Here is a 24,123-nt window from a genome sequence, read left to right as displayed (position 1 = left end):
CACCATTTTACAAAGCACAACAAAGAGCACACACACACAGTATAGTGTCATTGGTGGTAGTCATCTGTGAGATTCTGGGAAATGACAGTCACTGCACATGTACTTATTGTTTAAACCAATCAGTATTGTCTTTAGAGCAGGAAAAGGGGCACATTTTTTAATCAAAGTTTGGCAGCAGATCCTAAACGCATCTGACGGTGGGAATCCCCTATAATGCCAAAGGCACATCAATGACGCCATCACATGAATGAATGGAGAGAGGGAGGGGTGAATGAATGGCAAGAAAAGAATTTGTCATATTTTCTAATAACCTCTATAGCTGAAATTCACTGCTAACAGACATAGCAAAGCTCTTTTACTGCAAACAATATGTTTAAATCGCTCATTTGCTGGGACAAAGATTTAAGCACGCCAACAAAAACATGCATTTGATTTTTCTTACACCTTCCTATTTTTCAACAGGCAGAAAAAAAAAAAAAAATGCTTCGGCAGCAACAATGAACATATATAACCTGAAAACATACGCAAAGCATCTAAAATAGAACACAAAGAACGCCTGTCTTCACTGGAGCCATTGAGAACATCCTTGCTGTTTATAGGCATTTTAACTCTCTAACCACCAGAGGCTTGGAAAAGATGAAATGGCCTTGCCATCACCGACACGAGTTTATGAATGGGATAAAACAATCAGTGAACAGGGAAGGGATGAAGTGACGGTCGCTGCATACAAATGACTTCCACTCACCGTTAGGAGGAGGGGGCGAGAGGCCGATTGATGAAAATCAGCTATTCCAACCTATGAAGGAGATCATCTTTGTCATGTGCAGGAGCAGGTCAATTTCAATGCAATTCGAATGCTGGATTTTTTTCACATCTTTTTCTTTTTTTTTTTTTTTCTGCCAAACTGCCTTAAAATTTTGCCCCCTCCCCTTTTCAATTTTTGCTATCCTTGTGAATGGATTGCTATGGACTCTGGCTGCCTTTCCTTTGCCAAGATAATTGCTCTGACAAGCTGCTCCGAAGCAGGGCAGAGCCCAGCTGTTCCCATCCGCTGTCACACTGAGAGTTCTGCCAATAGTCGCGCACACAGCCACCCACACACACACTCGCTCGCTCGCTCTCCCTCTTGCTCTCATTCAAAACACTTTAATGGAACAACCTCCGCAGCTGCTTAAAGACACAGTGTACCTTGCAACAAAAAAACAAAAAAACTACTAGGTTAAAAGTCCACAAGAACAACGCATGGCTTCTTTAACACTAACACCCATGTTTAGTGTCCCCTAAAAAGCGATCTGAGTTGAGCTGCTTTTCAGAGGACAGTGAAACGAGGTTTGCAGGCATTCAGGAGACAACAATTTGCCTTTTTTTTTTTTTTTTCTGTTTTTGCATCACACCTCAACTATAAGCCAAGCCTTTGGTCGGCAGTTGCAGCCCACTGCCATTCACTCATATGGAAGAGTTTTACAGTCAGAGCCTCCTGTCAATCTCTGCATATTGCATTAAAATCCCCATAGCAATGTGTACTCCCTCAAACAGCACCATGTCCACCTAGAGGTGGGCGGCAAAAACACAAGAAGCCAAGACAAGTCAAAAACAAACAAACCAAAAAAAAAAAAAAAAAAGGAAAAAAAAAAAAAAAAAAACACAAAAAGGCAAAACTCTAGACTTCTTATCTTTCCAGTGACATTTTCAGATGTAGTACTGAACTCCTGACCGCCAGAGCACTTAGGATTGACGTACATATATAGATTTCTCCATCTCCACTAAACAGCGCAAACAAAATAATCTCTCCAGCCTTCTATTTTATTTGGACAGCTGGCAATTTTCCACCTGACTCCTTTGACAAAAGTCAATTGAACAAAATGACTTGTCAAGCTGGGTGATGCCAACAGGGCCACCCATGGTGTAAATTCTGGTTCATTCAGCAGGAATCAGCCAAAACTCTAGCCATTTATGGCAGGCTTTAGCTGATCATAAACCACCATAGTCAAACGCCATTCCTCAAAGGCCTTATAAGGCAACATTTAGCGTTAGACAATAGACTTGCTTAGCTTAGGCAACCTTGGTACTCCAGCTGTTATGAAACAAAATTACATGAGGCATTGCAAGACTTCCATGGGCACAAATTTCAGAGGCATGTAGCTTCACCACAGTTGGACTATTAATGTTGCCTTATCCTGGTTGAGGGAAATCAAACATAAAAAAAACAAAAAAAAAAAAAAAAAAAAAAAAAAAAAAAAAAAACACAATATAAAACCTTTTCTAATGGTAAAACAGTTTTCAATCCCTAAACTGAAACAAATTTGTCTGAGTAAATCTCTCAAACCAAACATCCAGAATAATGCGTCATCTGTGTCTACATAACTTTAAAAGGAGAACTATGGAGTTTCCAAAAAAATAAACCTCAATACTCACCCCATCACTGTGATGCTACAGCTGTCCCATGTCAGCTCTAAGATCAAGAACCGAGAGATCACACTAACGCTGATCACTCGGTTTTCTGTCTGCTCAAAGCAGAGAGCAGTGACTGTCAGTCATTGCTCTCCGCTCTGCCCCTCCAGGGCCAGGCTGGAGAGGGATTGGGCGCAGCTGGCTCCGGCTCTCATCCGCAGACTGAGAGCCAGGTCTAGCTGTCAGTCAGGCTTCCGGGTGCATCCTTACAACATGGTTGGGATCCTTCCAGAGCCTGGAGCGGCTCTGCCATGTCAGCTAACAGCAGACTTATGCCTGCTGTCAGCGGATTCTGGATTGCAGAACAGCAAATAAGTGCACTCCTATGACCCACAAAAGTAGTATGACAAAAAAAAAAAAAGCTTTGGTCATACTAATGTTTTAAAATGTACCTGTGAAGATAGTGATACCTTAGCTGCCATTGCTTGCTTCTTTTACAGTTTTAAAAATGTGAAGGTTCAAGGGATGTATACTTATGTTGCTGGCATCAGCAGGGCCTAGATAGTAACCGACATAAACAAGCAAGCAACAAGTAAAGCCAAAAAGCCTGAACATCCCATTCTACATACCAAGAATCAGTTACACCTTAAATGGTGAAGCCAAGTTGGGATTAGGCTTGAACCATTAACAAAATAAGCAATCAAAAGCAGCCTCCATATTTATAGCTTTACAGGTACCTTTTAGGATCATTGGGAGTCAGTGTACAGCATTCTATATCCACTCCACCTTTGACAGAGGTGTCTGAGTGGTGGTTCTGAGGATGCCACAATGCTGGTCCACATCTAAAAGAACTACTATAGCCCTAGACATCCCATTTTTGCGGAAAGTATACCATGGTCATATTAGGTGGCCGGACCTGAGTGCATGGCATGTTCCGCTACCACCCCCCCCACCCCATGCAAATGCATACGTGCATGTAAACAGCGATTGCACCACAAGTAAGATATCACTGCAAAAGTAGGCGAAAGAGCAATAGTTCTAGGGAGATCATTCATTGTTTGAAGACCCATCTAAAGGCTTTGCAGCATTAGGCAGGATAACACAGCGTGGTCAGTTTTCTAGCTATGTTGGGAATGCAGCCTCCAATGATCATGATCAGACTTGTGCTGACACGTCCCACAATTTCAAAAAAGTACAGCGATTACAGTATTATTTTAGGGAAAAAAAAAAAAAATTAAAATTTGAGACAGCATGCACTTATCCAGGAGAAGGATATTTCAATAAATTAAAAAAACAAAAAAGGAGGTTTAACTGGGTCCCTTCCTCTAAGGCCCCTTTCACACTGAGGCGTTTGCAGGCGCTAAAGTGCTAAAAATAGCGCCTGCAAAGTGCCCTGAAAGAGTCGCTCAATGCACTCCAATGTGAAAGCCCTTAGGGCTTTCACACTGGAGCGGCGTGCTTGCAGAGCGGTCTAAAAAGTCCTGCAAGAAGCATCTTTGGAGCGCTATAGGAGCGGTGTATTTACCGCTCCTAAAGTACCCCTTTCCATTGAAAACAATGGGGCAGCGCTCCAAACCCGCCCGCAAAGCGCCACTGCAGCGGCGCTTTGCTGGCGGTTTTAACCCTTTTTCGTACACTAGCGGGGTTAAAACTGCCCCGCTAGCGGCCAAATAGCGACGCTAAAATGACAGTAAAGCGCCGCTTTACCGCCAGCGCCCGCAGCGCTTTAATGTGAAAGTAGCCTAAAGGTCAGTACTTACATAACATTTTGAAATGAATAAATTGATTTTGTCTCAGTGTTCACTGTGGACATTGGCTAAACCTCTCTCACCTCATCTAAAGTCCCAGGGCTATTTTTCTTGTTTTTTTGTGCACTATTAGGGATGGAGGTGTCAGAGGGGTCACACCAGACCTTAATCTTCCTTTTTTTGAAAGGTCAGTACTTAGGGTACTTCCCAATCTGAAGCAGTCAAGGTTCACTTCAAGTTATACCTTTTATCAATACTAGCAGCCAGTACACTAAATCTTTCAATGAGATAGAGATGTGGCAGCTCTGTGGTTAAAATTACCCTTTTAGAACCTTTTTTTTTTTTTTTTTACATATCTTCAAAACTCACTAATTCTACAAACACTATGAACTGTTGCTAATACAATTTTTGCTCAAAAAGATTTTTTTTTTTCAGTTGTACAGGGCATAAAGCTAACCATACCTGTAGATGGAAAAAAAAATTTCTGACTCGGCAGGAACAAGCCAAGTTTCAATCCATGTGTAGCCATGTCTGTTCAGCAGCCATTGATCAATGTACTGACAGCAGAGCGCCACTTCCAGGATACAAAGTCCCAGCGGGGGATTCCTTAAAAGTGACTGTAAAGTCTTGTTTTTTTTTTTCCTATAAAAATAACAAACATGTTATACAGTACTTACCTGCTCTGTGCAGTGGATTTGCACAGAGCAGCCCAGATCCTTCTCTTCTCAGGTCCCTCTTCTGTGATCCTGGTCCCTCCCTCCTGTTCAGTGCCCCCACAGCAAGCAGCTTGCTGTGGGGGCACCCAAGCGGAGTCACAGCTCTCTGTGTCGATTCAGACACGGAGCACCGACCCAGCCCCCCCCCCCCTCCCGACTGGCTAGCTGACTTTGATTGACAATGGCACCACTGCTGTATCTCAGCAAATCAGTAGGGAGAATCTGGGAAGGCTGAGACACTCATTGACATTGCTGGACAGAGAGGGACCTCAGGTAAGTGTTAGGGGGGCTGCTGCGCACAGAAGGTTATCTTCATGCATAGAATGCCTTTACAATCACTTTAATCCATCTCACTTGTGTGGATGGAGGAGGGCTGAATAAAAAAAAAAAAAAAAAAAAAAAACCCTGATGAGGACAGAGCACAAATATGTAAGTATAATGTAATGATGAAAGGGTGTTCGGATGCAGCTAAATATTTTTTTTCAAATGAATTTCCGTTTCCAAAGAATCTGCCCCATTATTTCAACCAATAGAAAGTAGTGGTATTCCAACCATACTTGGAATAACTCATTGCAGGCACTGACAAAGACCAGTAGCACTATTTGCTACATGGATAACAATTCCACAAGGTCTTTTACTTTCAGCTAAGTGGGCTGATCGCCGATTACTAACTTTGTAAACAAAAATATATGTCATTTGAGTATCAGTAAGGAAAGGGGCCTATACATTGATTCAATAAGAGCTCTTTCACTAGACATATCTATTTAAATGAATTGGATCTGGTTTTTGACAATTAAAACTATGTAGGGCTTCCTTTTTGTTGATTCAATTAGCTATAAGCCACTCCAGTAACAAGAGGGACGGCAGCTGCTAAGACTCAGAACCCACACTGTGCCTGAAGGGAACATTCATGCTTCTCCAATTCCTGATGTATAACAGAGAAAAACTAAACGATCCTTCTATTATTTACTGCAGATAGATGCCTTCGCAGAATCACTTGCTTTGATATAACCCAGTGTCCGCATCGCAGGACATGAACCAAATCTGTCAAGGGCTAAAGGCAAGCACGTGGCCATTAATAAGAGAAAAATTATCAATCCACTCAGCTCTGAACAATCATAAATAATTCATAGAAAATAAAAAAAATCTCCTGACATACAAAGAGAAAAAAAGACTAAAAATAGCATAAATAACCAAGCCTGAATAAAGAAGGGATCACTGCAATGGAATAGCATATTGGGGGCGACTGAAAATGTTTCCGTTTTACATGGGTATCTAAACAGTGCGCAGTTTTATACGATCGCATATCTCTATGGTTACAGGCTTCAGAACACTCCAGAAGGGACAGTAATCTCACAAATGTATTTCCAGAAGAGGCACTTAAGCAAAAATGTCTAAAACACCTGAGGACATTCTTGGCATTGCTGCTTAAAATCTCCATCAGGAAGCGGAATCAGCAGCTCACCTTTTGGTGGACAAAGTTGTATAGCCAGCAGGGTCAATATAAAAATGAAAGTCCATACCTCATCATAAGATGACCATAAGGGTTTCCGAGCAGAAGTTAACACATTTTATGACCCTTTTGATTTAACCCAACATTCACATCCCATAAGATGTGACAAACAATTACACTTTATCACGCAGGAGAACAATTTCTCAGCAGGTACAAAGGGATTTTTGGGAACCAGTTTTAATAAACCAAAATCAATGCATGGTGTAACAATTTGCCTGTATTTATGGGCTCTACAAAGCTGAACCAGGCAGATAAAAAAATAAATAGAAATACACGCCATTTGATGCAGATCGATATTTATGAATATATCCTAAAGTGTTTGTAACCTTAAAACATAATGTCACTGGCAGCCCCTCTGTTTTATGCAGCCATAATGCACTCTAAGATCTATAAGACAAAGCCTCGAAATACCTTTTTTTCAGAGATCTTCAGGTCACGTGACCCCCGGCCAATCTCGTACTCCGATCCAGGGTTACAGCGGGAGGGGCCGAGATCTCACTCTGACGTCAGCCAGGAGGTCACGTGATCGCTGTGCTGGCCGCTCAGCCTCCCCTGCTGTAGCCCTGGATCGGAGGTGTAGAACGGCTACGAGTCACGTGACCGGCCTGAAGCTATCTGAAAAAAGGTATTTACGGCATCATTTTTCACAGGGCATTATGGCTGCATAAAATTGAGGGGCTTCCAATGACATTTTTAAAGTTTAATTTACTACTGATAGCGGCAGGAGGGGGGGCGGAGACACAGACTCCAAGCTGACAGGCAGGGGGAGAGAGCAAAGCAGCGGATGACAGAGGCGATGTGGGAACCTGCACGATTCCGGTGCGGGTTCCCGGAACTCACGTCCCTTGTGGGCAGTTTACACTGCCCTCTGCAAACCGCAGTGGGCGTCAATAGAAAGTGAATGACACCCTCCAGATGGGTTCGCAGATCGCAATGCGAACTGTCAAATGGTACAGGAATCGGATAGCATGGGTGGGAACGCCCATGTGATCCGATTCTAGTGCGGTCCAAAAAAGAAAAAATGGGCACCATTTTGATGCAAATGCGATTTCAGTCATACAGTTTGTATGGCTGAATCTGCATCACACCGACATTGCATGTGATCTGCACAGCAATGCGGTGCAAATCACATGCCATGTCTGTGTTCGCACAAGTGTGAACCCAGCATAAAAGTATTTTTTCAAGTACATAAATGTGGCCAGGTATCAGTCCTTTGCAGTTCCTGTAAGCACCACAAGAAGCCAAACAGTGTACAGAGCATGCCGATAGCAGAAGAGAACAGAATCGCACAGAGATAGGCCCATCAGTGTGCTGCTTCTCCCTTTCGCTGTCCAGTCACAGACAGGGCACAGTATGTATTGCTTAAAGAAGGAACTGAAGTTCCGCTGTAAGACCCCTTTCACACTGAGGGCGTTTTGCAGGCGCTATAGCGTTAAAAATAGTGCCTGCAATCTGCCCTCAAACAGCTGCAGCATTGTCTGCAGAGTCGCTTTGCGGTGTTTTTTTAACCCTCTCTCAGCCGCTAGCGGTGGGTAAAACTGCCTCGCTAGTGGCCGAATACCGACTGTAAAGCGCCGCTTACAATAGCGGCGCTTTACCGCCCCCGTGTGAAAGGGGCCTGAGTGTCAGGATGACCAGTATAACTACCTCCTGCGCAAGAGCAGGAGTGAAGTTATCCCCCGCTGGCCAAGGAAGAGGCCCAAAGCCCAGCACTCAGAATATGCCTGTGCCAACGAGGGACAGTTGGACAGGTAAGTATTCACCCTTTAGTTCCACTAACTGCAGCAGCAGAAAAAAAGCTGGTCTTCTGCCTTGGCAGACAGGCCTAAGCTATGAGGCAGGACTGTGTAAATCTCAGAATAGAATGGAAAGAAATACAAATCTTTTTGCAGAGGAAACAGTTCTCTTATCTGTGTACTGAGCTGATTGCCTGAAATTCAACTTTAAAGTAGAACTACTGGCAAAACATTACATATTAAATAAGCAACATGAATAATTATTAATCAGTTACTTAGTGGAATAAAAGATGCATTTAGGTAGGCCAGCCGTCAACTTCCTTTAAAGTTTAAGGACTACCTGGAGACTGAACATGTAGACATGGGAACCCGAGGATGCTTTATTACAGTAAACTTTGTTATTTATGCTTTTGCCAACACCCTGTTGAACATGCTAGTAGTCTGGCAGTCTGAATTCATTACTTTGATGGTCACGGACCTTGACGAAGAATGCACCAAGAGAAGGCAGAAGTCAGTACTTCCAATCTACAAACTTTTTAGGAGGTCAGAAACACAAGGGAGTTGTGAAGATAGAGGATCAGCATTAGAGCCAGATAGCTAGCATGTTCATTTGGAGTAGGCAGCAACAAGATCCTTCAGATCTCTCCTACCAGAGAAGTATCATAAAAGGACTAAACATGAGGATAGGAAACGATCAAACCATCACATTCTGTTTTGTCCTTTGGTAGTCATATACACTAAAGCTTGGTACACAATACGGTTTCTTTTCGTGCAACCCTGTGACTTGCACGAAAAAAGAACCCGAAAGCTCCGGTTGGATCCTCTGTACTAACCATGCAAGGTTAGTTCAACGACCTCCCTCGCTGAGCTATTGTGTTCCGTGCCCCCCCCCCCCCCCCCCCCCGCCAGAACACTCAGATGGTCGGATACTTGTTTTCCAGCATGCACGTCCGACAGAGGCTGGCTTCTGTCAGACAGACACTGGCAGAACGTTGGACAGTATTTTTTGTACCACAAATGTCTTCGGACATTCTGCCCGTGGGTATGGATGGTGGCTTTATATCCTATGAGCAGGGCTTATTTACACAAGGAAGGGCAAGAAAGGGGGAAATGGAGAAAAAAAAAAAGAGAAAAAAAAGAAAAGAACAAACACAAAAGCAAACTTTTTCCAGTCTGGCTGATAAAAGTTTTATGTTAAAGAGAAAAACACCACAATAGTTGGCATTTACTGTATATGCTCAAGTATAAGCCGACCCGAATACAAGCTGAGGCACCTATTTTTGCCACAAAAAACTGGGAAAAGGTTTTGACTCGAGTATAAGCCTAGAGTGGGAAATGCAGCAGCTACTGGGTAAACAATGACAATCTGCAGCCTCACTGTGCCCACCTGTATCATCAGTGACCATCTGCAGGTGTACCTTTGATAACCAAAACAGTGGGTGTCTCCCGTTGTGTCATGCAGTCTGTTTAGCGGCCATCCACTGTAACAAAGCCCCGCCTCCTCCTCGCCTGTGATAAACGGAACACTGATACAATGCTCGGAAACTGTATCAGTGTTCCGTCTCTCATGGACGAGGAGGAGGCGGGGCTTTGTTACAGTGGATGGCCGCTAAACAGACTGCATGACACAGTGGGAGACACCCACTATTTTGGTTATCAAAAGGTACAGCTGCAGATGAGCACAGTGAGGTTGCACCCAAGTATAAGCCGAGGGGGGCTTTTTCAGCATAACAAATGTGCTGAAAAAGTCGGCTTATGCTAGAGTATATAACGGTAGTTGAAATGTTGGTATACAGCCTATTTAAAAATACAATCTCAAAAGCTTTGCCATTTTATATAGGAAACTGGGGAGGGCAAGAAGGAATATGTGCTCATTATACAACCTTCATCCATAACACAACAGATCCAAGCCGTTTGGTCACTGAGGACACCAACATTAAATCTCCATGGAAATCAGTAGAATAGACTGGTGGTGCTGATGTCCAAAATACAGAGCTTTAAAACACTCCCTATTAATTTTTTAAAGCTGGGTGGAATGAAGTGGAAGCGGATGATGGGTTAGAATCGGGCTAATATGAGATCAGAGTATTAGACCAAGGCTGTGTTTGACCCTCCCCAGCCTGTGACTGGACAGTGAAAGGAAAAGCAGCACCGCAATGAACTCATATGGTCACTCTTTCTCTTCCCATCAGCATGATTCTGGTCAGCACATTAACGTATTGGTTCCTTGTCCTGCTCCTTCCCCTCACATTCCAGGTCAAATTAAGGTACTTGCACTGCTCGTACATAAGAAGCTCATTTGATGATGGATTAATAATTTCAGAACGGCATTAATTTGTGTCTTTGAACTCTTGGCAGATGTAAGTTTGAACTTCTAGGTCTGTCAGCCAATCACCTGTAATCATGATGGCCACTTTTATCTCAGTATCAGCTGTCTACTTTGGTAACATTCATGTAATATGCTTTATGCAGCTGCAGTGTCAATCAGTAAGATGTAGCACAGGGGTGCATACTAACATTCCTCTTTTTGTCTCACACCCTAAAAGAACTGTTCTTCCACTAAAAGGAAAGCGGATATGAAGGTGTTAAAGTAACCATGTTTATAAACCCATTTGGCAGTTGACATACTGCAGTAACCTTATGATCCATAGTGGAAATATAAATTTACTTGTTCCTCACTGAGAGTCAGCTTATGCAAGTCCCAATGCTGATCATTATTCCACTGCATAGCACCCCTTTCCTTTAGGGGTTACATTAAATCTACATATGTGATCACAATGCAAACTAAGGCAGCAAAGAAGTTTTCACAAGTGGTAAACATGCAAGTTATAAATTGGTCTCCTCGCATTGCTTCTTTTCCATCATCTTCTATATTGGTTGACCCAATTCTAGCATACAGCTTACACTGTGCAGTGTGATAATTGCAAATCTCTTAAAATAGTTTGGCTGCTATTTCACCAGTTTGTGTTCTCCAGCTATTCAGAGATCAGCTCAGCATGGTGTCATACATTTAAAATCAAGGTGAAGGAAAGGACGAGAAAAAAAATCTTGTCGAAAAAAATAAATCTCTGAAATCTGTTACATTGCATTTCACAGCTGTAGACTGACATTAAACGCAATTCAGAATTTGAGAATGTCAGAACCAAATATAATTTACCTACAAATACAATTAAATGGAAGAAAAATAACTAATAAAAAAGGGCAGGCAAACTGCATGCTTTGTGTCCAATTTTAATCCAGGGTTATTCACATCTGGCAGCACAGCTAAAATAATTGCCAATACAGTTGCCAAGCCCAAGTGATTTATTCCTCAGTTCTAAGGGTCATCCTCTTAATGTGTGTGAGAAATATGAGGTAGGCCAAGTACAACAGAATCATGTAGCAAAAAGTCCACAATCCCACCAAAAGCAGGAAAGAGAAAAATGCTCAAAGCAGAGTTCCGCCCGTCCCTTTAAAAATTAAAAAGTCAGCAGCTATACATACTGTAGCTGCTGACTTAACATAGGACACTTACAGTATCTCACAAAAGTGAGTACACCCCTCACATTTTTGTAAATATTTTATTATATCTTTTCATGTGACAACACTGAAGAAATTACACTTTGCTACAATGTAAAATAGTGAGTGTACAGCTTGTATAACAGTGTAAATTTGCTGACCCCTCAAAATAACTCAACACACAGCCATTAATGTCTAAAGCACCGGCAACAAAAGTGAGTACACCCCTAAGTGAAAATGTCCAAATTGGGCCCAAAGTGTCAATATTTTGTGTGGCCACCAATAATTTTCCAGCACTGCCTTAACCCTCTTGGGCATGTAGTTCACCAGAGCTTCACAGGTTGCCACTGAAGTCCTCTTTCACTCCTCCGTGACGACATCCCTTGGAAGATGCCCCCCCCCACAGATGCGCAATAGGGTTTCTGTCTGGAGACATGCTTGGCCAGTCCATCACCTTTACAAACCGTGAATGTCAAACAGGCTTAACTTCAAACATATCGACCTTGGTTCATCCCCATTACATGGATAGAACTAGTGCGCAATAAAGATAAGGTTCTTTTCCTTTATTTTACGTTCACAGGAATATCAGACAATTTATGAAAATTTTCTTAGCCTGAAAAGTAAAAAATGAATGCAGCCACCACATGTAAGGGCAAGTTACCGATTTGGGAAGGTTGAATAAAGACACCAGTCCATACAGTTGAACCTGAGAGTGTGTCACTACTATTTTCCATATCCATGTACATTGCACTCGCTAAGAAAAACATCTGAAAGTTTTCTGAAATTATTCACACTCCCTACTGACACCACCTACTGTGGAAGGGAGCTCCACATCCTTACCACTAACTGTAAAGTTCTGTACACAGGTCAAGACTAAACTGCTTCTCTTTCAATTTACTTGTGTGGCCGTGTGTCTTCTTTAGAGATCTTGGGTTAAAGAGTTTCCTCACAATGATAAAGTCACAATTTAAAAGACTTGTCTATTGTGATCATATGTCCTCCAAAAACAAACCAAACATTTATACTCGCCTAGATGGCTGCAGCATTGGTCTGAGCAGCAGCTGTCTACTGCCGGCTTTACACCACTCAAAGAGTGATCAAAAACCACTGATTGCTCAATTTCTCTGGTCCGCTTTGACAATAGAGCAGTGAATAAGTCACTGGTGTTCTGTCGAATAGTGCAGATAGTCGGATAATGCCTCAGACGATCTGAACGTGCCCAGTACGTAATGTCACTCCAGCTGATCTGCCGATTACTGAAGGGTAAAGGCAGATACAATGCTGATGCAAAAACTGGCTAGTGTGCTGTGTATACAGGAGGGGCCAACTCACTGCTGGAATAGATACTGGGAAGGAAAGTGTGTGCTGGAGAAAGACTCCTGGGTTTGGCATCCCTAAGTAAGCAAAAGTGCCTCTTAGGCTTTAAAGCATACTGTATGTATGTCAAGTGGAGAAGGATTAGACTCCCAGCCAAGTTTTTATTGTAGTGTGTGTCCACACTAGGAAGAATCACCCTCTGTTTTGTTGACCATTATCAGCAAGACAGAGTAGATGGAAATCCACAACTTTTCAGCAATCGCCTGAATGAGAAGTGCATGAAAATCTTTCAATTGGGACACCTGTTCTGTGGAAAAGTGTCTAAGGCCGGCCACAGACAATCGCTCTGTTCCCCCATCAACAGTGTTGACAGGGGAATCCCTCCCACCGAGCCATTGTATTCTACTGGCTTGCAATAATCGCATGAAAATCAGTTGGGCTGATTGTACCCAAGTTGAGCAATAGCTCAACTTGGGTACATTCAGCCTGCCCATGCGTGGTTCAAATCTTGGCCGGATTCCTGCTGCACCGCCTGAGATTCAAACAGTCTATGGCCGGCATAAGAAGCAAATTTCTTTCACTTCCTGTTACATCACCAGGATAGAAGTGAAGGGAATTCTTTCCAGAATGACCCAAAGCATAATATACACTGACAGGCGTTTTAACTGTGAATTTGGGCAGAACGCAGGGAAACAACAGTGATGCTTGACAGATATGACAATTTTCTGTTAACGGTAGGGCTGGGGAAAAAAAAATCGATTTAAATCTTGAATCGAGTTGAGGTCAAAGCGATTCAAAATTGAAACAAATCGATTTTTCTAGATTGTTTTCACCGCGCCGGTCCTGAGGCGCTGCGGGCATGAGTTTTTAGGCGAGGCCGAGGCTTCGGCCTAGTTTGCGAGGCCGGACGCCGCGGACTAGGCCGAAGCCGCAGCCTCGCCTAAAAGCTCATGCCCGCAGCGCCTCAGGACCGGCGCGGTTTCCAAAGAAAAAAAAAAAAAAAACTCGATTCCAATCGTGAATCGAGTTTTCTTTTTTTTTTTTTAAGAGAATCGAAGATTTTTTTTTTTAAAGAAAATCTCCCAGCCCTAGTTAACGGTGACACATTTATCCACCCTTTAAACACAAACTAATCCTAGTCCAGGCAACCAACCAACAGAAGAAGTTTGTGGTAGGTTGCCTTTGATCAGTTTGGTCAAAGCAACTGAAACGGGTTGAAATTACAACTCCTGTTTATTGCCTGAAATGGTTTGACATAGGTAAAGTAAATAGCAATAAATAATGTGGAAAATATATCTTTCAGAAAAAAGACAATATATACACATACATATACACACAAAATCTGGTATATTTTTGATAGCACATGTACTGTTAACTCAGCTGGTGAGCTTCATTTTTCAGTTCAGTCCATCTGAATCTTCTACATGTTCCATAGCAAACAAGTGAGGTACCTAACTTGCAGCAATATGATTCTGAAAATGCCTTGGGGGGTATGCAGCTGTCACATTGAGCATCAGGTGAAATGCAGCAAGGAGCACAGGAGTTCAAAAAGCCACAGCAAACCTCTCCCTTCCAAGATACGGATTCATGGCTCAGCTTTGCTTGCAAAAAGTGTTCTTGATGTGTCCATAAACTGAGTTAGAAAATAGAGAGCACTTGTATTTGCAGATAAAATTAGGTTTGCTATGAGACAAAATGTGAAGACTGCCATTTTTGATCAAGACTCCTGAAAATACAAATTTTCAGTCTGTCACCATAAACCACCTTCTTACTTTTAGTCTTTGATAAACAAGTATGCAGATAAAAGACTTCTGACTTTTCTACCCAATTTTCCTGATCTACCTTCTTATTCTAGGTCAGTGCCTCAGAAAATAAAAAGTCAGGATATCAACATTACAGCTGGACCACCAGCATTTTCAGAAGGTGGTCATCAATGAAAGTGCACTTGTAGTAATGAGGATATACGTTAAAGTGGAGTTCCACCCACTTTTACAACTCTTCAGCATCCCTCACTAAACTGTGCACTGTAAACGAATTGGATATTTTTTTTTTCTCAGCACCTACTGTATATCTGCTGTATTCATTTTTCACTTCCTCCTCCCTGGCAGTGGCCCATCGCATCATTTCCGGTTTGCAATGCCTTCTGGGAAGGGGCGGCAACTTCCTCTAACACTGCCGTTGCTATGGAAACCTGACCTGAAACCTATTACACTGCTTGTGCTGCACTGAGCATGTGGGAGATCTGCAAGGATGAGATCCAGGAAGAAATACAGTCTGGCTTCAGATGCCCACACTTAAGATGGCCACAGCCTGCTGTAAGTGTATAAAATAACAAACTACTGCTATAAACTAACAAAACAGACCTTAGTTTACAGACTAACTTTACTAGAATACATTAAGCTTGTGTATTATAGGGGTATTTTTATTTAAAAACTATCATTTCGGCCGGAACACCACTTTAAAGTTGAACTCTATCTGTAAAAGTCAACCTTGTAGTGATGGTACTGGAGAGGCTGTGACCAGAGGAGCACCAAAAAAGCAGCTTGGGGATCATTCAGCTGAGAGGAAAACTGTGGGAGCAAAAAAGAAGTATTGATGCTTATTCCAACCTTACATTATTATTATTATACAGGACTGCTGTGCAAACTGTTGGCGCTATACAACGTGAGGGCAAACAATACAATGCGATATATAAGCATTTAACCCTTAAAGGGAATCACTGCAAAGTCATATTTTACAGATAACAAGGGAAGTATGCAGAGGACACTTAGGTATCGCAAAGAGCCATCCTAATTTGTATCTTAGATTACAGAATCATTAGCCTTTGAACCGCATTCACACTTGCCAATAGGGCTGTTGGCAATTACATGCATGAGACCCTGCAGCGTTCCCAGAGATTAGCTGTGGAAGGCAGCTTCACTGAACGCAATGAGAGAATGACCGCTCCCACAGCTAATCACAGCCACTTGCATGTAAATCGCTCACCGAGAAATTCCCTGCAAATGATTGGCCCTAGACACTTTATAAAATGGAGAGCACTATCTTCAAACAGACCAACATTTATAAGAATTATGTTAGGCCCACAAGTCATTTTACACAAGACTCTAGATCACACCATAGTGCTAAAAGATGCAGGTCTGAAAACAAGTAACATGCACTTCAGTTTTGGTGCTTTGATGCAATGCACAGAAAAGGCACGCATATTACAAAAGCGCACGGGTGTCAATATAGGCTTAAAGTAGTTATAAAGGCAAAAGGTTTTATTTTTTCCCCCCTTAAAAAGGATAAGTTCACCTTTCATAACATGTTACAAAACCCATATGGGTGTAACATAAAACATGTTATGAATGCACCAGCCCCCGCACCTCCTGCTCCCCCGCTTTCAAAGCTAGCAGGGGAATCTTCTCCCCACTAGCTGTCAAATAAAAAAAAAAACACGTGACTGTGCGGTGCTGCCCCCACCCACTTAATTACAGCTCTCTGTGAATGGAAAACTACAAGGTCCGGCAGCCTTTGCTGTCATCGGCTCGTAGTTTTCCCATGAACTACCACGGCGCTGTGATAGCTCATTCATTTATCCCATTAGCATGTATCGGTTTCCTCATACGAGGTAGCCGATACAGTGACACATCCACAGGAGACACGCAGATCTCGCTGGTGCAATCCTTTACAGGTGAACTTATTCTTTAACCACTTTAAGACGGGCCTATTTTTCAAACTTGTTGTTTACAAGTTAAAATCAGTTATTTTTGCTAGAAAACAAAAAAAAACAAAAAAAAAATTATATTATATTAATATATATATATATATATATATATATATATATATATATATATATATATATATATATATATATATATATATATAAGGGCTGCAACTAACGATTATTTTCATAATCGATTAGTTGGCCGATTATTGTTTCGATTAATCGATTAATCGGATAATAACCTTAAAAAAAGTGTGGTGTATAATTTAATGTGTAAAGTTTAAAAAAAGGCAATTTATTCTTCAAAATCTGTATGCAGTGGTAAATATAAATAATCAACTATAGGATTAGGGAGCAAAATCTCTAATCCACTCTGAGAATAACAGAGGAGATATACTGTATATACTATTGGAGGTTGAATCTGGTAAATATCATCAGACTCAGAGATCACATTTTTTATTTAGACCCCATTCACACTGAGGCACATGATAATAGTAATGTGCCCTGCCTCCTTGAAATGTGCCCTGCTCCCACGTAATGTGGCTTGCCTCCATGTAAAAGTTTACTTTAAATGTAATAGTAATGCCTTCTATTACCTCCAGTCTATCAGCCTCCACCTTCTCTGGGTTCAGATGCTGATCTTCCCTGCACAATCTTTAAAGTCATTTTTTTTTTTTAAACAACGATGGTATACTTACCTGCTCTGGTTTTGCACAGAGCAGCCCCGATTCTTCTCTTCTGGGGTCCCCCACCGATGCCTCTGGCTCCTCCTGTCTTTAGAGTGCCCCAATAGCAAGCTGCAAATTAACCACCTCAATACTGGGCACTTTCGCCCCCCTCCTTCCCAGACCAATTTTCCCAGACAATTGCGCGGTCATGCTACGCTGTACCCAAATTAAAATTTCTTCATTTTGTTCACACAAATAGAGCTTTCTTTTGGTGGTATTTATTCACGACTCCGTTTTTTATTTTTTGCGATATAAGCGAAAAAAGAGCGGAAATTTGAAAAAAAAAAACAATATTTTCTTCTTTCTATTTTAAAACAAATCCAATAAAATCAAATTTTGTCATAAATTTAAGCCAAAACGTATTCTGCTAAATGTTTTTGGTAAAAAAAATCTCGTTAAGTGTATAATAATTGGTTCGTGTGATCACGGACACGTGCGCAAATGATCATGTACAGATGTGCGCAGGTGACATATGTGTACAGATAATCATTGGGACATGTGATTTTACTGGGACATATGTGGGGGACATGTGTTTTTACTATGTGGGGACATGTGTTTTTGGGACATGTGTTTTGGGGACATGTGTTTTGGGGACATTGTGTGTTTACTTTGTTTGTTTTGTGTTTTTACATGTGTGTGGGGACACTAGACTGGTGATCAGTGAGTAAAAAGCTGTAAAAAACAGCTCATCCTCACTGATCACCAGCCGGCTGCAGCGATCCGCTCTCCTCTCCTCACTGACAACTTCCGTGTGAGGAGAGCAGAGCAGATTGCCTAGCAACCGGCTCTGTGTTTACATCACATGACGGCTGTGATTCGACACGGCTGTCATGTGATCAGGAGGGCCAATCGCAGAGCCCTCCTGCCGATCGGAGATGCGCCGTGTCCGGGTGACACGAGCGCATCGGGATCACGCCGCTGCGCGGGCACGCGCGCGATCCCGCTCCTTCTGAGTGGATGTTCCTGAACGTCCACTCAGAAGGAGAGATAGCCCACCCGGCCGTTTATGTGCAGTGGCCGGGTGGGAAGTGGTTATAGTATAGAGTGCCCCTATAGCAAGGTAAAAAAAACTTCTGCTTTTAGACCCACTCACTTCCTGCCCAGGACTACATGTTCCATGAGGCATTGCTCCTCACACAGTCACAAGTTCTCAGGCACTTACATGTATGGATGGTGTACTGAGCTGTATGTGTGCTGCACTGTATTTCCTGATATGTAAACAAATAATGCATTCTGTATGCAGGCCAAATAATCGGCTGGCCGATTAATCGATTATGAAAATAGTTGACAACTACTTTCATAATCGATTAGTTGTCGATTAATCGATTAGTTGTTTCAGCCCTAATATATATATATATATATATATATATATATATATATATATATATATATATATATATATATATATATATATATATATATAGGGGTTCTAAGGTTCTAACACCCTAGAGAATAAAATGGCGGACATTGCAATACTTTGTCACACCGTATTTGCGCAGCAGTCTTACAAGCACACTTTTTTTTTGGAAAAAATTCACTTTTTTGAATAAAAAAATAAGATAACAGTAAAGTTAGCCCAATTTTTTTTATATTGTGAAAGATGTCACGTATGCTTTCGCTTCTGCACGCAAGCTCAGCTTACTTTTTATTTTTACACTGTTCTTTTAAAGAAAAAAAACCAAAAAAAAAAAAAAAAAAGGGACACTTATTCCTATTACAAGAAATGTGAACATCCCTGGTAATAGAAAAAAAAAAAAGCATGACAGGTAGGGGTGTGGAATTTAATCGCTGCATTGATGCATCGCGATTCGGGTGTCCCCGATGCGGCATCGATGCATGAGGCGCAAAAAATTGATGTCGGGTGACATCATCCCGATTTGCCCTGCCCCTCCCGGAAGAGTGCTCTAAGCGTTTTTGTCAAAATGGCTTTTGTTAATAAATGCACGTATATAAAGTTGAATATGATTACAACATTTTTAGGTTTGGCTTCATTACTTTTTTGTCTGGCCCGTCGTAGGGGATTACTTTTCCAGCACCTAACATGGCGGATCCGGACTTGTGCCATGTTTTAGTGTGGAACGCTAGATGATTTCCTGGTCTGGACTCGCATCGAGGCTTGGTTTAATTCTATTGGCTTTTATACGCGACACATCAGTGCGTCGCCCGTGCCCCAAACGACGTCATCGTATGACGAAACGCGCGTCGGGAGGAGCTGACGTCTCACGTGGACCGTTCGAGGGATGGGTGTTCGTACTAGCCGGCCGGCTGATTTGCTTTTAACACTTCGGAACATTGTAAGTGACATTCTTTTATACATATAAACTATGTTTACCAGTATTATGCTATGGTGATCCTTTCTCGTTCTGGGAACATCTGAATACCACCATATTCTACCCTTAATTACGATCTGTGACTGGCGAGTTTGGCGGTCCCTATGCTGACCATCTAGAGGGGTTTTGCCTGGAATCTGTCTTCTTGGCTCTCCATTGGATAAAGGCCCTGGCCGGGTATAGGTCGCAAGCTCATATAGCTTGCCGTCTGGTAAGCGAGCATTTTGTATGGTTTATCACTGGCGCTGCGGTGGAGGACGAAATTTATTATTTTAACTTTATTGAACTTGTTCTGGCTAATCATTTGAGCACTGCCTACTTAGGATGATGGACATTTATTCTTTTTTAGTTTTTCTAGTTTTCATGCACACTATTAAATATTATTGGTGTAGGTTTTGCAATATATAGTGTACTTAGCGCTGCTACCTATTGCCTTATAATCCATTAAGTGGCCATCTCTGTATGTGTTTTTTTTTAAATATATGCAGCTTCATACCTCATTTTTTAGTGTGTGTGTAATTGTATATGCCGCTCATGTGACTGCTCGGTCCGGCCCGCCTCTCTCCTGACATCAGCCCCGCCCGCCTCTCTTCTGATCTGATAGCTACAGTCGGTGGGCGGGGCTGAGAACTCCCACTGACGTCAGGAGACGTGAGACAGAGGAAAGAGGCGAGACCGAGCAGTCACATGAGCAGCATATACAGTTTTACACACACACTAAGAAATGAGGTATGAAGCTGCATAAATTTTATGCACATACAGCGGTGGGCACTTAATGGATTATAATTGCATTTATTACCACACAGGTATTTTTTAACAGCAGTATGTAGAGTACAAATGTGTTTGTACTCTTACACGTGCTCTGTGCTGACTCCCCCCCCCCCCCCGTTTGCACATTCCACTGTTGACTCCTAGTGTGCTGGAAGGTGCAAACAAGGGAGCCCAATGAAATGTCAAACACAGAGACAGTACAGGGAACTTCACAGGGCTGTTCGTCAGTTGTGGATTCTAATCCCTCCTGACCTCCCAGACGCCGTGTGTGTGAATTCCTGTACCCGTAGTGCACCGGATGAATGCACCCTCCAAAGCGGAGTTCCACCCGTTTTTTCGTTTAATAAAAGTCAGCAGCTACAAAAAGTGTAGCTGCTGACTTTTAATAATCAAGACATTCACCTGTCCCACGGTCCAGCGATGCGTCCGCATGGAGCCTCGCTCCTCTCCCCCTCCTCTCCTCAGCGCCGTCATATCTACTGTGGGCAGCGACACCCTCCTGTGACAGCTTACGGCTTCACGGCCGGGTGCGCACTGCGCTCTGCCATTGGCCAGCTAATCTTCTGGGACCCGCGTTGTGTCCCAGAAGATCGCTGGCAGGGAGGGTCCACCTAGTAAATTTTTTGTTTATTAAAAGTCAGCTGCTACAAAAAAAGTGCATCTTCTGATTTTTAATAAAAAGACACTCACCTGTCCCACAACCCAGCGACGTGGCCACCCAAACCCTCCATTATCTCCCCTGCCTGTCCACGGCGTTGGCAATACTACTGTGGGCATCCGGCTGTGACAGCTTGCAGACTCACAGCCGGGTGCGCATGTCTCAGCACGCTGTGCTGCACAGCCGGGCAATCTTCTGGGACCTGTGATGTGTCCCAGAAGATTGCAGGGAGGAAGGGCCACCTAGGCGGTCCAAGCGGAAGTGGGAGCGCGTCAGTAATCGTGACGCATCGCGGAATCGAATCGACCAGATAATTGTAATCGAATCACGAGACCAGTGAAGATGCGCACCCCTAATGACAGGACCTCTTAAATATGAGATTTGGGGTCAAAAAGAGCTCACATCTCTCATATTTACTCTAAAATGCAATTAAAAAAAAAAAAAAAAAAAAAAAAAAAAAAAAAGCTATGGGCGGAATTGACATTTCGACGTCGCTTCGGCCCTGCAATTGTATAGATCGGAGCGGGGGGCCATCTTCCTCTCACTTAGCTCCATGCCAAGCAGGGGAGAGGACGCTGCCGGCGGCTCCAGAAAGGGGCCCCTCTTCTGCCACTGATAAAAGTGATCTTGTGGCAAATCCACCAGTAAGACCTTATCTGAAAGCGGGCCGCCCACTGAAGAAGTGGATATCAGGGTTATGGCAGTTAGCTGCTGCCATAACAACGATATTCCACTTCAAAATGACGCCTTATAATGACAGCGGGCGGTCCGTAAATGGATAAAGTGTTACTAAACCCACAACAGTAAAATCAGTCTGCGCCAACAAATAAGGCCCTCCGATTCCTCTTGTACCAAACTCTATTGTGACTAATGTCTGCCTTCATTTTGTAAAGCGCTGCACAAACTGTTGGCGTTATACAAATCCTGTGTAATAATATTATTATTATTATTATTATTAATAATATGCAGTAAAGAATGCTGGTTATACTCACTATGGAACCTAAGGGGTTAATACTCTGCATTGTGTAAAAACATTGTTAGATCTTGTCTTCTCTGTTCCTTCCCTTCTTCCACAGTCCTCAAACCATCTCCTGATAGACAGGGAACAAGCTGGACATGCTCAGTTTGGTGTGTATTGCTAGAGTTTTTTTTTTCTCTGGAGAGTGCATGTGATCAGCACAGGGCCAATCAGCACTGTTTAGACAGAGGGTCAGGGGTCCTGCAGCCTATTAGGACAGTCAGGGAAGGCAGAAAACTCCTCCTATAAGCTTTAACACTAATAGAAGTCATAAGATTGCTCTAACTGCTGATGAGAAAATTTAGCAGTTCATATATACTACAACTATTGCATTTCCATGTTTTGTGTACTGTGGGAAACCAGATATAGTGAATGCAGGGTCCTGGGTTTAGTAACACTTTAGTGGATTCTTTGCATTAAAAAGGTAAAAAAAAAAAAAACCCTTTCAAAAAGTTGTGACCACCCCCCCCCCCCCAGCCTGGCAAACACTTACCTGAGCCTGCATTAGCCTTTCTCCCTTCTCTCACCTTTCACAGGAGACTCGGCAGCAGCAGGAGTCATTCACTCCTGCTGTTGTCAGTCAAATCCTGTGAAGAGCTGGGGCCGAGCTGCGCTGTGTCTACAGACATACACATCTTAGCTCAGGATCAAACCCACACATCTGCTCCCATAAGCAAATGCTTGCCATGAGGGCAGACAGAGAAGAGGAGGAGCAGACAGCACTGGCAGGGGGGACCCCAGAAAAGGAGGCTCAGGTCCGCTCTGTGCAAAACCATAACACAAAGCATGCAAGAATGACATGTTTTTAGTTTAGGAGAAAAAAAAAAAAAAAGAGAGAGAGGGGTAACCTTTACAATCACATTAATACTATAGGTGTTACATTTTTTGCATGTTCTTCAGCAGTAAAAGAGCTTTAAACAAGCTCTGACCTCCCCGACTTCCCCTAGCTGCTTGCAATGCCAAGTAATTCTAAAAGAATTACATTTTCTAACAGCTTAGAAATATCTGCTTGTGTGTTTACTTTAGAAGGCCGGCAGGCTGTCAGGATTTCTGTGCAATATCAAGTAATAGGACCAAAACATACCGTATTTAATCGGCATATAACACGCACTTTTTTCCCCTGAAAATCAGGGGAAAATCATGGGGGCGTGTTATAGGCCGATCCCCGCCAATTTTGTGTGATCGGAGCACATACACAGCCGTGTGTAAATTCAAATATGGCGCCGAGACTGCAGGGACTCGGCGGAGCCGAGATACACATACCCGAGGGTCCTCGGCTTTTCTCGGTGCCACTTACAGTCCCACCCAGTCCCGCCATTGGACCTGTGTGATGTCCATCATAGGGCGGGACTGTAAGCGGCGCCGAGAAAAGCCGAGGACACTCGGGTATGTGTATCTCGGCTCCGCCGAGTCCCTACAGTCTCGGCGCCATATTTGAATTTACACACGGCTGTGTATGTCGGCAGGGATCGCGGCGATCACACAAGGCTGCACTGGGGCATGGCTGCACTGGGGCATGGCTGCACTGGGACATGGCTGCACTGGGACATGGCTGCACTGGGACATGGCTGCACTGGGACATGGCTGCACTGGGACATGGCTGCACTGGGACATGGCTGCACTGGGACATGGCTGCACTGGGACATGGCTGCACTGGGACATGGCTGCACTGGGACATGGCTGCACTGGGACATGGCTGCACTGGGACATGGCTGCACTGGGACATGGCTGCACTGGGACATGGCTGCACTGGGACATGGCTGCACTGGGACATGGCTGCACTGGGACATGGCTGCACTGGGACATGGCTGCACTGGGACATGGCTGCACTGACAATTCTGCACTGGGGCAAAGCTGCACTGACAAGGCTGCAATGACACTGACAAGGCTGCAGATGGACACCGATAACGCTGCATTGATGGGCATTTTAATGTAAGTTTTCCTTCCTTAAACTTTACTCCTAAAAGTTTTTTTCCTTAAAATTCCCTCCTAA

At 43.1% G+C, this 24,123-nt stretch overlaps 1 protein-coding gene across 16 annotated transcripts in view; it reads right to left on the bottom strand.

Annotated features, from left to right (window-relative positions):
* Window positions 1-24,123, bottom strand: part of R3HDM2 (R3H domain containing 2) — a 186,454-nt gene that overhangs the window by 121,167 nt on the left and 41,164 nt on the right. The window contains exon 1 of one of the 16 annotated variants that reach the window (XM_073613810.1): window positions 746-1,427. The exons of the other annotated variants lie outside the window; for them this stretch is intronic. The gene's annotated coding sequence lies outside the window, so the exon portion shown is untranslated. Of the gene's footprint in view, window positions 1-745; window positions 1,428-24,123 lie in introns of those variants that run through there. 16 annotated transcript variants of the gene reach the window in all.

Source organism: Aquarana catesbeiana, linkage group LG02, assembly GCF_042186555.1.
Source record: "Aquarana catesbeiana isolate 2022-GZ linkage group LG02, ASM4218655v1, whole genome shotgun sequence".
In the NCBI taxonomy this organism is placed as follows: Eukaryota; Metazoa; Chordata; class Amphibia; order Anura; family Ranidae; genus Aquarana; species Aquarana catesbeiana.
Note: the sequence above shows the minus strand (reverse complement) of the source record. Positions and strands in the feature narration are given on the sequence as shown.